At 37.5% G+C, this 17,887-nt stretch overlaps 1 protein-coding gene across 8 annotated transcripts in view; it reads right to left on the bottom strand.

The window, feature by feature from the left end:
- The window catches only part of SMYD3 (SET and MYND domain containing 3), a 397,555-nt gene that overhangs the window by 108,612 nt on the left and 271,056 nt on the right, over positions 1-17,887 (bottom strand). The window lies entirely within an intron of this gene.

The raw sequence follows: 17,887 nt of genomic DNA, 5'->3' as shown, positions 1-17,887 counted from the left end.
GAGCCCCACATCAACTAATGTTGCAGAGGCTCCTTTATCAAAAAGAACTGTCCCACTGCACATCTGGCCTGGCTAGGTGGACACACTGCTCTCAAGGGGAAAGAAAGCGTTACCCTAATTCTTGTTCCTTACTTCCATCTCCCTGTTATGCTCTTATCTACAGACTGCTAATGGGTTACATCAAAACCCCTCTCCACTTGCTCATGAGAAGTGATATGAGCCAAATTATGATTTTGAGAAGCTGTGTTCTCACACTCTACCACTTAAGTCTTCTTCACAAAATAATTAATTTTATTTTCTATGTATAGTGCATTTGTATCTCTTTTCATTCTGATATATTTGGACTTTACTCTCTTTCTTGGAAATACCTACTCAGGTATGGCAGTACCAGGAAACACAGAAAAAAGGAAGGCCGTTTAGGAAGTCACTTTCAGTACTACATTACTCTTTGCATTATTAATATATAATACAGAATTCATACTCCAAGCTCCCAGTGAACTAGGATTGATGAGCCTAGAAACACGCATATTTACAATGAATACTTCTCATGAAGTGTATGATTTGTAGAGCTGGGTAGCAATTGTGGAGATGTTGTAAACAGGAAAAAGCCAGCCAAGCTAGAAGGAATGTGCTAATTAAAGGATACAAGTGAAATGCAATTTAAAAGCAGCCAGATAAGGAGAAGGGAAAATCCTGTCCCCAAACAAGAAGGAAGGAAGGAGGGAGAGCGTACTCCTTGCTAGATTTGCATATCATATCCCAGGGCCCAGCCGCAGCTAGCAGGGGAGGGAAACACTGATCCTTCACATCTCTATTTAGTGCAAGTCCCCAGGCAGCTTTCCTATTGAAAAAGATCTGGGAAGGAAGTTAAAAAGAAGGACAGCAAAAGGAACAAAAGAGAAAGTGATGGAGTGGAGCTCAGAGCAGAAGCTGCTCCTAGGGAAGGGCGGTTTCTCAGCAGCTCACTCTGCAGATACAATCCAAGGACGGCCAAAGTCATTCCAGGCAAAACTAAGACACGGTGACTAAGGAAGAGGGCAAGTTCAGAGGCAGAGCAGTTGCCGTATTCCTGATAAGTATTTAGGCAAGGCAATGTTTGTAAGTAAAGCTAATGCCTTTCATCAGAACAAGTGATTACAGTGCTGAGGGGGAAGAAAAAGGCAAGTTTTGGCTATACAAACTCTTCGTCAAGTGAGGTGCTGAGGTGTGACACTTAGGTGCAGTATGTGAGTAAGGACAGTGCCCTCAGCTCTGGGACTTGAGTGAGACATCCAGAAACAGATACAGACTTAAACCACAGGTATACATGTGGGTATGGGAAGAAGGCTTTAGCAAAACTTTATGTGCTTTCCACGAGCAACAAGTTCTGGGAAGATGGCCTCTACCCACTGTAATATCCACAGATGTAAAAACAGGTGTAGAAGTTGATGGCATAGTCCAAAGTCTCCCAAAGTGCATGGTGAACCTGCTGAATTAGGCGACTTTGCATCAGGTCCTTAAATCGGATGTCATGTGGGAAGCCACAGACAAATCCATGAAGCAAAACAGACTGACATCGCAGTTTATATCTGAAATAACTCCAATGATTTCACTGGTTTTAAGTTGCAAATGTTCCTTGGTATTCAGCTAGCTGGCTTTTCTCAAACCCAGTCTGCCAACAGTGGAAAAGAAACCTAAGGAGGAAGCACTTAAAATAATTAATAATCATTATGGGCTGGGTTTAGTTTAACAAGCATTATCTGTGGTCTTGGAATATTTCTCTGAGTTTTACTGGAAATTTATGAACCATGGTAAACTACTGATAATGGAAGGAACAGGCAAAAGAAGAGTGCTTTAAAACTGCAGAACCTTAAGGAGTTGTTTGGTTTGATTTATTTTAAAAATCTAAATCAGAGTTTTTTCCTGATTTTGTCCAAACTCTGAAGCATAAACAGAATTACAGAAAAAAAAATATAACTAAATAATTATTTTGGCTTCTTAGAGCTCTGTAAAACATCTAAATTCTGAAGGTCTTAAAAGCCGGTTTTTCTGCAAAGGGAGTAAACAAATTAAACTACCATTCTTCCATTCCCCTCTGGTATCTATATTCTTAAATAGTCTCCAAATAACATAAAAGAGAAAATGCTCAACTGTTGAGGAGCAGAAGGGTTTTTTCAGAGCTTCAGTTTAACTAGCTTAAAGCTAAGAATATGTCCCATAAACTAACACCAAGTTCTTAGTCCATCTTTTCACACTTTTGCCATTAATTATTTCTGTTATGCCAGTGGGAAAACAAAGATTCAGGCCCTAATCAGTGCTCCCAAGTGTTTGTTAATGAACTCTGAAGGGACCAAACAGTCATAATCCTCTTTCAGAACTGGAAACCTTCCATGCAAAGAGGTTCTTTGTCTGCATATCACATCTTTGTATAGCTTAATGTTGCTTTTACCACTTTATTGCTTTTGTTACTTTTCCATGTGGGAAATGTTTTGATTAGATGGAATATACCCTCAGAGATTTATCCTTATCTTTCACAATAGCTATCTCTGCATTTACAGCAATAATGCAATCTCCACAATCCTGAATTTGTAGAATTTTCTCATTATTTTATCATACCACTTATCATCCTCTAACCCACATAGCCAGCTTAGCAATTATAATGACTGTATTATTACCATTTAACAGTGAGTTGTAATGTTTGTAGCTAAGACAGAAAACTGGACCAGAATCTAAATTTCAATAACAGAATGCATCATTGTGACAGCAATAACAACACGCTTTAGTGAATCTTTAGTATTCATCTGTACCTGCGACTATCATGGTGTTTCTGGACCAAGATTCTGACTGAAATGTCTCCCAAGAATGCTCTAAGCAAGTAAGGAGGCAGATTCTTTCTAACAGTTGCCTAACATAGGCTACTTGAGGTTCTTTCACGGTACATCTACAAAGCCATTGCATTGCGACTCACACAGGTGCTTCTAAGCAAATCAAATGTATTTCAACAACTAATATTCAATTCAATCCAAGTATCAGCCAAAGCAGCTGAACTGTGATATTGGCCAGCTGGCTGTGTGCAGGTGAGCTGGCACAGCCTGTATCGGGGTGTATGCTGTGACAGCTATGCTGCTGGAGTCCACTTGGACAAGTTTACAGGCACAATACACGTCTCAGCTAAGTGCTGAGACAGCTTTATGTTACACATGTGCAGGGTGGGTGAAGGCTGCTGACTCAGCCACCTCAGATGCCAGGGAGGGGCAGGTAGGACTCTCTCAAGGCAGGAGGACTCCCCAACAGAATACAGATGTGATCAGGTAAACTGTTTATGTTTCTCTTTCCCTAAAAGAAGTACCTGCCTAGCCAATCTTGTAGCAGTCGGTTGGCTCCAAACACCTGTGCAGACCTGTCTGTCACATAAAAGCATTCTTTTGCTTTTGTACTAGTTCCCAAATGACAAATTATGCTCATTTTTTGCCAGACTGGGTGTGAACAAATTGCAGTGCTTTGACTTTCCACCAACACAGCCCTCTGCTGAGAATGCTGCAAACAACAGCCATCACACTGAATTCAGTCCGATCTGTATCTTACATGGTGTTGTTACAAAAACAATCGTTATCTGTAAATTTACTGAGAAATGATGCAGAATAGGCCTAGGGCAAAATCCGGAGCAGAGTAACTGAACTCTCATAGAGGAAATAAATTTCAGAGGAAGATCCAAAATATTCCAGGAAGGGTCTAAACAGCTTGGTTTCTTCCTGTCTAATTCTAATGCCAAACTGTAATCACTAATCTGCTCCTCAGCATAATCTAGAAAATGTATAGTTTACCATGCCGTTCTTAAGCTTTCAATTTGTATTTAAACAAAAAGCAAATGAGCACATGCATAAAAATCTGGTTTGGTATCTTGAGATGAAATTGTGGCTTCATTTAATTAAGTGGAAAATTTGTCATTGACTTACGTGCTCAATAATGTCAGCAGGCACTTTGTCACATAAAAGACTAAACTTTCAGAATAAGTATGAAGGGACTGGCTTTGAAACTAAATTCAAGATTTCTTATTACTTTAGTTCCTCTCCCTCCAAAAGAAAAGAGAAATCAATATGGGTTAATACAATGTTTATATTTCTGTCATCCTGTTTTAAATCTAAAGTAAAAGGGGTTGTTTTAACATTGCAAATGCTTCTTTTCCTCCATAGAACTATAGATCAAGGTTTGACATAAGAAAAGCATAACTCTATAGGGAAGCTGAAAAATATTTAAAGTATTTTTTCATCATCTTTGAACACATGGAGTTCATTGCATAGATTTATTACTATTAACTCAGGATGTGTGCACTCACACATTTTTTTATTTTTGTGTCCTGTTGTTTCTTATTGTATCTGTGTCAGCCACCTCCCTTTTCTCCACATCAAATCCCCACTCAGCCAACACGTGCATCAGTCCAAAAGGTAGGGCAATGATGAGGGCAGCAGGAAACAGTTTGCTGAGTGTAACGGGCTTTCACAGTCAATGATATCTTTTTGTGCTGGATAACATCCTTTGTTGAGAAGGGGTGTTTCTCGGAAGTGGTCAGAGTAATGAGACCTTGGAAAAGAGGCAGGCATGACCTTCTTTTGCCCGCACACAACAACATTCCCTGAATAAACCCTCAAGATTCCGCATGTGAGCTAGGAAGAATAAAGACTGAATTGAGACTAATCCTGAAGAGCTCTTTGAAAAACAAGTGAAAGTGACAACAGTTCCTTTTCTCCTTCCTTTTGGTTTTAGCTCTAAGGTTTTTTTCGTTTGGTTTGGTTTGGTGGTTGTTGTTGTTGTTTTTGTGCAAATGCAGGAGAATTTATGCATTTATGCTTAAATAATACTAGGCAATATGACAAAAACTAGGCAATACGACCAGAGAGGATTTTTGATCACATAAAGCAGGAGTATGATTCAATCAAGAAAAGTGGTACAATTTTACCTTTAAATATATTAATCCCAAAATAAACATACACCAAAGTTTGAATTAAATTATTGAATAAGTCATATATAAAACAACATAGAAGACCAGGTTTGTGCTTCCAGTGACAGCTGTTCAGAATTATGGCATTAATTTTTTATTTTAATTCTCTATTTTAAAATTTCTTTTTACTTCTTAAAAAAATTAATTAATTTCTTTTTAACATATATTAATGTACCTCCTAGAGCCACTGGGATTATATTACTGGTAATTAGCACTAATAGATATAGCAAATAATACCTGTATGCACCTAAGCTTCCTTTTTCTAATGTCTACTTTCACCCAGCTTGTCTGCTGGTATAAAGCAAGTGCACAGCTCTACTGTTTCAGTAAAACAAGGCTGATTTATACCAGCTGGAGATTTAGCCTTTCTTGTTTCCATGAATTCAAACAATATCTCAGAGAGCTGTGCAGATCTCTTACACAAGTATGTAACATAAAATGTAGAAAGCTCTAAGATGGCTGAACATTTCCTCAGAGTACTGAGACTTCCTTCCTGCTCATTTCACTTGTAAGACAGAAATAACTATCTGATGACTTGACCTCTTCAAAAAGAAAAAAATTCTGTACTGATATCTGCTAATCAGGTCAAATTGCAGAAGCAAATTTATTTTATTTACTATCCTCTGAAAACTGAAAATGATTAATAATTCCTTGCCCAAAGGCCTGAGGATAAATTCTGAAACACTCCCCATTTTAGCTCAGAAAATCACCTTCCCCTTTTGATTTACATATCACTGTCTAGTGAAGAAGTAGCATGTGTTTATGTTACATCTATAAATTGTGCCACCATTTGTTAGGATATAAATCATCAGTCTTTATTGTGTTTCAGATAATGGTATGTCATGGCTCCAGGTCATCTGTATGACCACAAAAATAAGTATGTAAAAACTGTCAGTATTTAAGAAACTTATATAAAATCAATTTCTTGCTAAGAAAGATTAGGCATTGTATGGACATGCAAGTGTACAAAGTCCTGATGAGACAATGTCAATACTTCAGGCAGGCTGTCAATTACTATTCAAACACCATCCCTGAAATGGATTTTCTTCTTGCAAAAGAACAATAGAGTATTTACAAAAATGCAACAAGGTGCACAATGCTGTCGTGGTTGGGCAGAAGGGAGAAAATATTAAATTATCTTATTTTGTCCATTAAAAAAAAAACATTTATCATAAGAGAGTACTTTACAAGGTGAAGCAAATCACGTCATCTTCAAATGCAAATCTTTTTCAGAGGCCTCAGATATGACAGGTGGATATTTTTGCCCTTTGAAGTGTGATTTATAAGAAATGCTGTGTTTGGCAGGCTGCTATAACATGTCATGGCACCATTAAATGCAAGTCAGAAGTCCTTTATAATTCATTAGCATTCTTTCTTGATTGGAAACTACACAGGCACCTGCCCCTGCTGTTATTCAAAAGTAGAAGACATGGTAGTCATTCAGAAAGTACTGGACTGGCAAGCATTTGGCAGGGATGAATACCAGCGTACCAAAAGACAAGTACAGAACAAGAGCAGTGAAAATGCACATGATTTACTGGTCAAACTAGTGACGTAAACTGCTGGGACTTATGCAAACCTTGTTTCTGCATCAGATAACCAGTGACTCTTACCAGTATCAGGCAAATTCCTTATTTCTGGGACACTGAGTTTTACAGCAATCATGCACAATCAAAATTGTTGCCACACCAGTTGTTACAACACTCACACAAATGACATAAATACAAGAACTACCAGAGAAAAATCTTCAGCATTAAAAGGAAATCACTATCTAGCGTAACACACAATTTGCACATTCTACAATTCTCAGTGTTGAATGCAATGTTAACTTCCAAGGATTCACCTGCATTTCTCATCCTTAATTCAATTAAAAAATACAAGCGGTCTGTCTTTACTTGTGCCAAACATTCATTTATAACACCATGAAATAAAGAACCAAAAGAGTCCTTTTATACAAACATCTCCGTAACATTGATGAATATATAATCACTTTTTTTTTCCTGTCTCAGTTCATGCTGTAGACAGGCTGGATGGAAGCATTTCCCCTTTTGATTTCTTTACTTTGAAAATTATATATCTAAAAGTGCAATGGAGATTCTCTACATTGCTGGTGTCTGTCTAGGGGTGGACATTTTTCACAGACAAACTGCCAAAGACTATCATTGTGGTCATCGGCATTTCACACACCTAGGTCCAAAGACAGGCTGTGATAGCCAGATTAGACCATTTGCTATGCCGTGTTCTATAGACATATAGAAAACATATGTATCCCCAAAAGTGTAGCTACTTTAGCTGTAGTACACTTTTCTTCAAGTAATGTAAAACTTTAAACGAGATACAGAACCATTTATTTTGAGTACACTCAATTACTAGCCCATAACAGAGACCTGTTTTCACTGAGTTACATGCTTACCATGTGAAGCTTTTAAAAGGTGGACTTATTGATAGAAATCCAGTCACAACAGTGAGCAAAGTGAAGTATTGCAAAGCTGTTTTCTAATGTAAATTATGCAACATGTGTGGCAGGCCAGTTTTCTATGCGGAATTTGTACAAGCAGTTGAAAAAACTGTGAAAGAGGATCATGCTCTGGAGTTCTTCCATTTTGAAAACCAGCAACTAAGTTTTCAAAATCCATACACATCCTTTTATGCCTTAAAATGATTATATACCAAGTTCACTGCAATAGCTTCCTTTTTTCCTGAAAAAGAGAGCACAGGAAGAATACAATTTCTAGCTGAAACCTGAACTATGAATCACATCTATAATATCTAAAAAGACTTCATGTGAAAATCATTGCTTCCATAACACTCTTATACTTGTATGCATGTAACATGCATATATTATATAAAGCATACCTTTAACAGATTAATTTATTAATTCCAATTTCAAAGTTTACAGTTGTTGTTTTTCAATCTCTTTATAGAGGGTTGGTAAAAAAGAGACTGAAAAGAATCATGAGGAAAGCCAAAAGGAAATATCGGTGAACGGGACCTCCCGTTAATACAGAGGAGAGCAGATAAGCAGTATAGCTAGGATTGCAATTTTCTAGCCTGCAAAAAGCCCAGCATTATCACTATGTACACTCTTTGACCTTGGACCTATACACTACATACAACTCTTTCAGTTTTCACGGAACAATTTAATGCCCTTCATCTGGAGGTTTAGACCGGACTGTAGGAAGCATTTTTTAACTAACTGAGAGAGTGGTCAAATACTGAAACAGGCTTCCTGTCAGGGTTTAAGGGGCATTTGGACAATGCCCTTAACTACAAGCTTTGACTTGGTTGGTCCTTGGTCAGCCAGGTGGACTAGGTGGTCATTACATTTCAACTGAAATAATCTATTCTATTCTATCTCATTCTATCACATATCTCCTCTAACAAGTAAGTAAGAAAGCAGGGGATTTAGCTTAGATTCTAGCTCTTTTTAAAATTAACTTGTGCTAAAATTTTAGGGGGTCACAACTGACGAAACTCTGCCAATATCACACCAAAATCTTCAAGCTTCACAGTATTGAAGCCTGGTACAGTGGACATCCTCTTAAGGCAAGTATTTACAAATAACAAACGGTGTTGAATGAAAGTTTCAGTGTTCTCTCTTTCATCAGCAGTTATGCAAATCACCTTCTGCTCTACCACAAATATTGATTTATATTAATCACAAAACCTTCATGACCTGCAGGCATGAGAGAAAATCAATACTGTAATGTTCTTGTTGGTTTTCTGCTAGCCAGCACATTTGTGTGACAGAAGAGGGCACACAGTGAAGGCCTATGGTAAGTCTGTAGGTAAACAGATGAGAAATGTGAGAGCAAAAATGCTGGTAGTGAATGGAAAGTAAATCCTTTAACAGTCCTAACACAAATATGCTTTGAATGCTGATTTTATTCTCTCATCTCAGAAGCTTTTATTTAGCATTCAGTATGAGAGCACAGCTCTAGGAACCACATTTCCACTAGGCATTTGGTACATCCCAGGCTTATTATTCAGATGTTACTGACAGATCTCCTCTCATACTCTTCATACATAAAAATTGCCACAGTGAAGCTTACTTACTCAATACTAACAGTGCATTTCATTCATATATATTTCTCTGTAAAACAGACACTGCTGTGTGACTTCATGACCAATGTAACAATGTGCTCTTTAAAATAACAATTGCATGATCTCAAACACACCTGTGTCAGAAAAGTCAGCATATGGATGAATTAGTATTTATGTGTCACTGGAACTGATATAACAGGATCTGTAGCACGAAAACCAAAGCACAGAGGCCAGCTGAATGACACAGCTAATAGAATAAGACCAAAAGAGAGTAAAATACATACATCTGGGCTGAGTGAGGTACTGACTCCTTAGACTGCTCTGTCTCCTGCAATGCACAAGGCCAGTGGAGTGTTTATGTTTCTAATGAATTTTCATGTAGAACTTTTTCTACTGAATTGTGGTTGACTGCTCTCAAGCTTAACTAAGTTCTGCTTAAAAAAAATAGTACTATTATTCCATGTAATTCTGTAATGGAGTGTGAAATAAAGATTATAAAAAGTCAGTGAATTCACTCTCCTAGTGTCCCAAAATTCCTTTTGCCTATAAGAAATTTTGGGGAAAGCCATTTTTCTGTTTGTGTTGCACCAGGGAGGCAAAACTAGATGCCACAATCTTAATTTCAGTTTTACATACTAGGAAATGAACTACAGGGTCAGTAGTTTGCAGCTGCAGTAAATGAAAGCAGAATCTAATTCTTACTAACAGAAGACAACACAAGAAAAGTATAAGTATATATTAGTAGCACTTCAAGAGATTATAATATGGCTGAAGTTTTTTTAAAGCTAACTGCCGATATTAATGAAAGCACATGAACTTCAGCTGTAACAATTTCTATTTAATTTACAAGGCTGTCAGTTTGTCTTTAAACACAACAATTCAAAAGGGGAACCAAAGTTATGATCACAAAAAGAATACCTATTTACATCTTTAATCTGTAGAACCTGCTCCACAAATGAAGTCTTTGCAGTCATGCATTCCTCTCTTGATCAGATGCTGAGATTTGCAAGGAAATGAACATATACTATTTCCTAGTTCTCTCCAGAAACCCGGGAAAGAACAGATATGTTGTATTAGCCCTGTCTTAATGAAGCTGGAGGTACTGTCCAGAGCATACAAATAAAATAAAAATATAAAAATATAATAAAAAAGGTGAATTTGGAGGTGTTACTCTTGATAGGTTGGTCGATGTTCTTTCTACTCAGGTCTGATTGTCTCCTGTGAAGTTGCTTACTGCACTGTAGGTGAATAACAATCAACAAGAAACTGATAGCAAAAGTGTAATGGATTACTGTACCAATGATCTCGGTGATTTCACTTTAAGTCATAATTTTTTACCAATTTCTTCTATTTAGAGGTCAAATTATCTCAAAATTCCTTAGTAATTTAAACAACTGGTGAAAGTCCTAAAGTAGCAATGCTAATGCATGCTTTTGGGGGGGGAAGCAACAAGGAGGAGGATTTCGCAAAATATTTGGAAATTTAAAAAATAGTTTTACTCCGCAAGTTCAAAGAAGGTAAGTATGCATTTTATGGAATTCAGTAAGTGACAACATTTATCTGCAATCATTATTTCTCCTTCTTTGCATACAAAACCCCTATACTGTGAGAAATCACTGAAAAATATTTCATTGTCTAAAAACAAGACCAGTGTAACATCATGCAGCCTAAGGAAAAATTCAAAATGCTTTACAGAATGAAATGTTCTGTGGGTTGTTTTTTTTTCATTTGAAAATTTCAGTGGTTTCTCCTGGTACTTTCAATACAAAAAAAAAGTACTTTGAAATGAAAGCCTCAAAACATTTAATGCAAGTACTGTATATTTCCCTGAGTCCTTCTATAATGTTACTTTTCAAGTCAGTCAGCTTCAGTACAAAATATGCAATCCTCAAGCTCTGGAGAACTGTGGGAGCTGTAGTTCCAGTGGCTGTCGCTTCACCTTCTCCATCACCTACAAAGTCTGTGGTCAGACTCTCAGCCTTTTTCCAAATTCAGGAATATCTCTGTGCACAAGGAGATCTGGGGAGTAGGCAGTACAGGAGGAGTGAAGGATGAGGGAAGAACACACCCGCACATTGCTCCCGTGAGGCACCAGGGCAGCACACACCTGCCACACAGACTTACCTCAAAGTCAGCTGAAATGAGATTTTGCAATTCAGCAAACTGTTCTCATTTTGTTTGATTCAAACCAAAGCAGTAGGTTTCCTTGGATTTCCATGGCAGAATATTTTCATCTGAAGGCACTGGGAGGGAGCTGAGGTTATTGTGTTTTCTGACCAGAAGAGACATGAAACCAGGCTTTCCAGCATACTGCAACTCACAGAATGCATCAGTTGTATGTTTCCTACCATGTAAGGCCAATCCTGCAAGAACTTCAGCTCCACAGAACAGCAATACTTCTTCACAGCTAAATTCTATGCCTATGTAATTATATCCAGTTCTTCTACAGTCAATAAAGCGGCAGAAATTAACAGCAAGGGTTAGCATGACAATCAGCCACCTTCAACCTTCGTATTAAGTACAGAATATCTCCATTTATTTCATTTGTTCCTGTCATAAACATCTTCAGGAGGATTCTACCTACTGCATAAGAATTTATTTCCTTGAATTACTACATCACGCATCACAGTAATTTCAACACTTATTTCCTTTCAACAATTCAGATAATAATGTTTAAGAACTTAGAACAAGATTACATAAAAGTCGCTTTACTCTATTTATTATGTGAAAGTTGCTGTATTACTCATGAGTAACCAGAGCCTGTCACATTGCAAAATTTCATGAATAATATGTCATACATTATGCATGCATGTATAGTTCAGCATTGTCAAATATAACCAAACAATTAATAAAACAAACGAAGAATGCATAATTGAAGTGCTAAATCTGAGAACTCAAAACTGAAATTACTAGTAGAGGATTACTCATCTGCCAGGAAAATATCCATTGTAAAGCAATCTGAGTGCATTCAACCAATCTACCGTTTTTAAAAAAATTAAGTATTGCTATTAGAAACTGATGATATTTTTTAACAGCAATAAATCCCCATGAAATTAGTTATTGTTTACCATATTTGTGGCATTAACCTTTTGAAGCAAATTTGGCAAATTGCTAGATAATGCTAATGACCAATTTTGAAAGGGATTACTCCTTAATTATATCATATACAGTAGTAGTCATAAGATAGGATCATTTTAATGCCAACTGCATCTTAACAGGAACAGTGTGAATTGGAATGAACTACATTAATCCAGAATCAGTAGCTCATATAATTAGAAGGGGCACGAGGACTGCTTAGATGTGTTATTTTTGTATGACCAAGGGAAAAAAAACCCCTACCTTTGGTTTACATTAGAATTATTATGCCCTTTTAAAAGAACTCCTAAAGCATGGACAGCTGCTTCCAAGGACCTATCTATTATCAAACTTACGCAGTGTGCTTGCTCAGTCGTCTACTTCATGTGACCTAACCACCAGGACATAAGGGACCATGGGACAGCCCTATTTTCAAGACAGACATTTATTATTTAGGAGACCCTGAGTTATTGTGCTTTTACAAAGGGCCACCAGCTTCTTTTTTTACAAAACCACCACCAACAAAGCAAATATGCTCTTCAAAACCTGTCTATTCTACATAATATGTCACGAGCCACTGTAGCTATGGTGTTAAATTCAAATTTCAGAACCTGATCAATATATGCAAGATTGTTTAATTAGATTGGTGTTTGTTGGTTTTATCTGTGGTTGAAATGGAATAAGATGAAAAATGATTGAAACAATTCCAGTCTCTCTTATTCCAAAGGAGTTTCTGGACCTGCTTTGGACCCCAGCTCAGGCAGAACTCCTGTGTGCAGAGGAAGTGCCCTTCAGGATTTCATGTGATGAAACTCTAGCAAAGACTTCTTCTTACAAGAAGCAGGGATTCTCTAGCACCTTCAAGAATTAAGGAGCTCCTGCCACAACAGAAGTGCAAGAGAAAAAGGAGAAGGCTGTAGGCCGCTGCCACACCAACTCCAGCAACCAAGGCCTTCTTCTCAAGTTCAAATAAATTAAGCAATCTCCAGCATCTTCTCTATAGTCTAACCCATTCAATTAGGTCAGGAAGATGAGCACAGGATGTCCATTTTTATGCTTGTAGCAGCAGAGTCCCCAGAAATGGGGTAGAGACCAGATCTTCCAAGCAGAAAATGGGGCTGTTTAGCAAAATGCAGTCATGTCCTACAGCAAGTGCAACTCATTGTGGCCATTTCTGCCCACAATGGTTTTGTGACATTGGCCAGTGGCTGCCACATCACTGCCAGCACAGTGGCTTCCATCTCTTCTCCCTTAGTATGGTTTGAAGAGATGGTTTTAGAGCAGGGTAGGAGCTCACTCTCTCTCCTGCAGATAACCAGGTGCTCCCTAAAGCACAAGACCTAATATGGAGGCACAAGTGGTATTTACTCCAAACCTGATTTCAGGCTCATTTAAGATTGATCTGCAGTACAAATGACAAAGTACTTGTCATATGTAAATTTGCTAAAATAAAGTAAATGGCACAGAAAATCTCATGTAATCCCCTGGTTAATCAAAACTGCTGAAGGGCTTAAATACTTAAAGTATTACAGCTGCAACTTGAAAATCATCTTTGTTCATGTTTCTTACTTATTTCTGTGCATGGCTAAGATGAGTAAAATCTCAAACCAGAGGGATAACTATACTCCCAAACACACAGGCATTTGGATCCAGATCTGAACTTTGTGGTTGGCCTTGCCTCCCTACTGGCTGAAGCCCAAACCTCCATTACCAAGCACCCCAAACTGTGATACTGATGAGAACACGTGTGGGAAACTTTGCTCTTACACATATATAACTCCACAGTTGTCATCGCTTCCTCTCCACAGTCTTGGCTGCAAATTTGAATGAAGCCCAGTGGTGCCGCAGTCCTTTCCTCCCCCTCTTTATATTCATCTTTTTGTCCCCACTTTGAAATATATTTTCATACAATGCCAACTGAAAGCCCTCAAAGCTGGAATGCTTGCTGTCACTTAGACTATGCAAGGGAGGCAAACTTTTATTGGAAACATTCCTTCCCTTTCCTTTTAATTTTTGCTGCTCCCACGCTGTTGTTGGCAGCTTTAGATCCATATCAGAAGAAAAGCATGTAAAATGCATGCAGTTAGGCAGTGGTCCTGTAAGGCACTTCATGTGCACAAATATCTGCAGCTGTGCACTGCTTCTGATCTGTAGGAGACTACATATGGGCACTGAGATCAGCAGACATCAAATCCCTGTTATTAAACGCATGTGTCTTTAAAGCAATGAGTCTTAATTCCTGTTAAGAGAGTCCAATAATAATAAGAAAAATAAATCATATTCACCCCCAGCAGAAGGGAAATTACAATCTCATTCTCTCTGTTCAAGTCACCAGCACAGAAATGCAAGAACATAAAAGACTAATAAGGCTTCTAGCGAGATGTCTTAAAAAACCTGAAGTACAATTAGCATTCAAATCGTATTTACAGTTTTTTCCTCCCTATTGCCAGATGTCTTTTATGGCTTCATACTCTTGGTAGGCAGCAAGAACCGTCAGCTAAAAGCCAAAACTAAGTGTGTTCAAATTCCTACCTGATGTACATTTTAACAGTAAAGATGAGAAGCTGGAAACAAATTAACAGGCAAGGTATTAATCTCCAAGCACATTTATATTGACTTTAACTGTCTTACTGAAAGCAATCCTTATAAACTAAGGAGCACAGAGCATAATAAAGGAGAAGCTAAGTGATAATTAAGAAGTTGCTATATGCAACTGAGACTAGCTGGTGCTAAAGTCCACTTTGGCTTCTTTCCCTGAAATCATATGCAGCAAATGAAGTGAAAACAAGAAGAAGATTTATTGAAAAGCCAATGAATAGCAACACTTTCTTGCAATTATTATTTTTCTTTCTTGTATATATATTGAGATATAACTCCATGCTGACCTTGCCTAAAAAGTACAGCATTTTTGCCATGAGTTTAGGAATGTAATGTAAGACAAGAGACTTAGGAAAGCCTTACAGTAATAATTCACAGGAAATACTGCAATTTCTGTTATGTAATTTTACAATCAACATAAATTCATATGGGTACATATTTCAGCTGGCTTCTAGAGAGCTACCCATCAGTATAAATTTCCTAAGAGTGAAGCAGCCATACACCTCAAAAGGTATTGACATTAGTAGAACCACATTTTGCAGCCTTGCTCATGCAGAAATTCCTACCAACACCTTGAGAAATGTTACTGGTACAAATAATTTAAGACACAACAAAAAAGCTGCAATATGCTGAACAAAGGCCTCTTTATTTTCTAGACTCTGCTTACCAGGCTACTGATAAAACCTAATCTTTATACATGTTTGTGTTTCTGTCCTGCTTTTATTTTCAGATTTGCATTACATGTGCAAATCTACATTCGGTCATTTATCCTCAGTTGTGCACGAGGTGTTTCAGGACATCTCTCCAGCCTGAGTGCACCCCTAGAAGAGCCAGTTGTACTGATGGACACCGTAACTCACAAAAGACTCACAGCTATCCTCTACAAGGAGTATTCAATGATATGCATGGAATAGGTCGGTGATTCCTACCCTAGCTGACCCTTGTGCTTCTAGGGAATATATAGATCCAACAGGGGACACATCTAGGCTCAAGTTTACATATTTCTGATTTTACTTACAGAAGGATAAATCTTGACTATAACATTTAGCAGGGAAATAAAAGAACTTGCTGCTTTTTAATTAGGGTAAATAAAAATTAGTAATTAGTAATTAGTAACTTTTAAATACTTAATTCTACATATATAATATGTAATAGAATTAGCCTAGGCAACAGTTAGTTTGAAAAGGCTGGAGGTATTTTGGGATTATTTTTGCTTTATTTCCCAGTGTAGTATAATCTTAAATTGCAGATAAGGGTAGCTGACATTACAGTATGCCAAGCAAAACACTTCACACTTCCATTTATTTTTTCTAATCAGCAGAAAGCCACCAAGCTTCTGCACTGAGTGTAAAAGGAGATGCTCTTATAATCTTTATCTTTGGAGTGAGGTAGGCTTGGTACCTTTTAATTATTTTCCTTCAATGTGAGTCTACCATTGAGATTTCTATTTTCTTGTCCTTGCTGTGAAATGATGAGTCTTGGTTGTGTTTGTTCAAAAATACTGCAATTCTCCTATGAAACAGATGAAAATTTCAGTTGATAATATATCAAAAGGTTCTCCTCCCAAGGCAGTGCCTAACCAGTTCACAGGTAACATAAGTGTCTCTCCTAAAGCTGGTGTCAGGAATATTTTGTCACTTGAAGTGAGGCAGAGACAAGCTTCAAATTCACATTGATCACCCCCTCTCCAAAACACTGGCATTTCAATTCCTACATCCCTCTGGTGTGCAACTGATAGGCCCTGGGCAAATTCATCTCCTCCTTTCCAGCATTCCCAATCTGCTGTTACCAGCTGTTCCTACACCGAAAACCAACTCTTGTTTGCAACTGGTCATGTAAAATACGACTTAAAAAACATACCAGTAACAGTGAAGATGGTAATATGAAAATACTAAATGCCAGACTGTTGTTGACTTTGGTATTTCTGGTTTAATGAGCAAGCTGGAATCCCAAGTTGAGGAAGCAGTAATTAGCACAGTGGCTGCCTCAAAAACACATCCATCCCTGTGGACAGGATAGTCCTGATATTTGTTAAGAGGTAGGAATATACTACATTCTTCATCCTTCTAACATCTAAAGCCATATTGTGAAGGTAACACACGTGCAGCTTGTGACAAACCTGCAAACCCCAGAGTTCTCTTTGTGTCAAGAGCCCTGTTCACATCAAACAAGCATTTACTTTCCTTAAATGCACACATCAATGATTGACTCATCAAGTATTGGCAAAGCAGGCAATAAGAGTGGTGAGTGGAAACAGATATTTAGTGGGATGTCTTGAAAATGCCACAATGAACAATGTGGGAACTACTTTTATTTGGCATATATGCCCAAATTTTCTAATACCAGGTGTTAGCAGCTGTCTGTCAAGGAATAAAAATATGACATAATACTTAAAACCCCTTGTACTGCTCCTCTGCCTTCTCATAAAGCTGAGAATACTCACCTTTTACCTCCATTTTAATAATCAGTGATGCTACAGTAATATTTAGTACTTCTTTACCTTACAGCAGTAAAAATAACTTCACTGAGGAATTATTAATTCAACTTTAGTGGCCAAATTAAGGATTTGCTTTCAGTTCAACCTTTTCGAACCTCTTAATCTTACTGAACATTTACACTTCCACCCCATCTTTCCTAGGAGTTTTTTAATCAGTGGAGTCAGTAAACTGGAGGAATTCTACATTTGAAGGTCAGGAGATTTTGCCTACACAGTAAAGATCAGATTGTGATCACATATATCTTTTACTATGCATTTTCCAATCTTTAGACAAGGACTAGGAAAAAAGGATATAGAAGTTATATAAGAAAGAAAAGAAACAAAAAATATAAAGCAAAGGATTAAGTCTTAATTCTGATTATTTTCTGATGTACCTTTGTACACAAAATTCATCATAATACACCCTTTTTCCTTGATTTTGCTGAAAAATATGTAAAAAAATTATGCCTGCCTTGTCTGAGAGAGCTGGTGAATATTAAAAAAAATCTATGAGTCACTGAAAATGGAGTTTTATAATAGAACACATTAGTATACAAGGTGTATTAAAATAAGAGGAAGCAAAACTTGCTACAAGCAAATGTCATCTTTTCATACTGTGGTGCATCTGTATAAAACAGCAGCTGGAGCAACTCTGCAGGCTTTATAACCTTCTATTAGTGGTTCTCCACACACCGAATTACCAGCGTTGTATGTGC

The sequence above is a fragment of the Corvus moneduloides genome, chromosome 3 (genome assembly GCF_009650955.1).
Source record: "Corvus moneduloides isolate bCorMon1 chromosome 3, bCorMon1.pri, whole genome shotgun sequence".
NCBI classification, from domain to species: Eukaryota; Metazoa; Chordata; class Aves; order Passeriformes; family Corvidae; genus Corvus; species Corvus moneduloides.
This window is presented reverse-complemented; position numbering and strand designations above follow the sequence as displayed.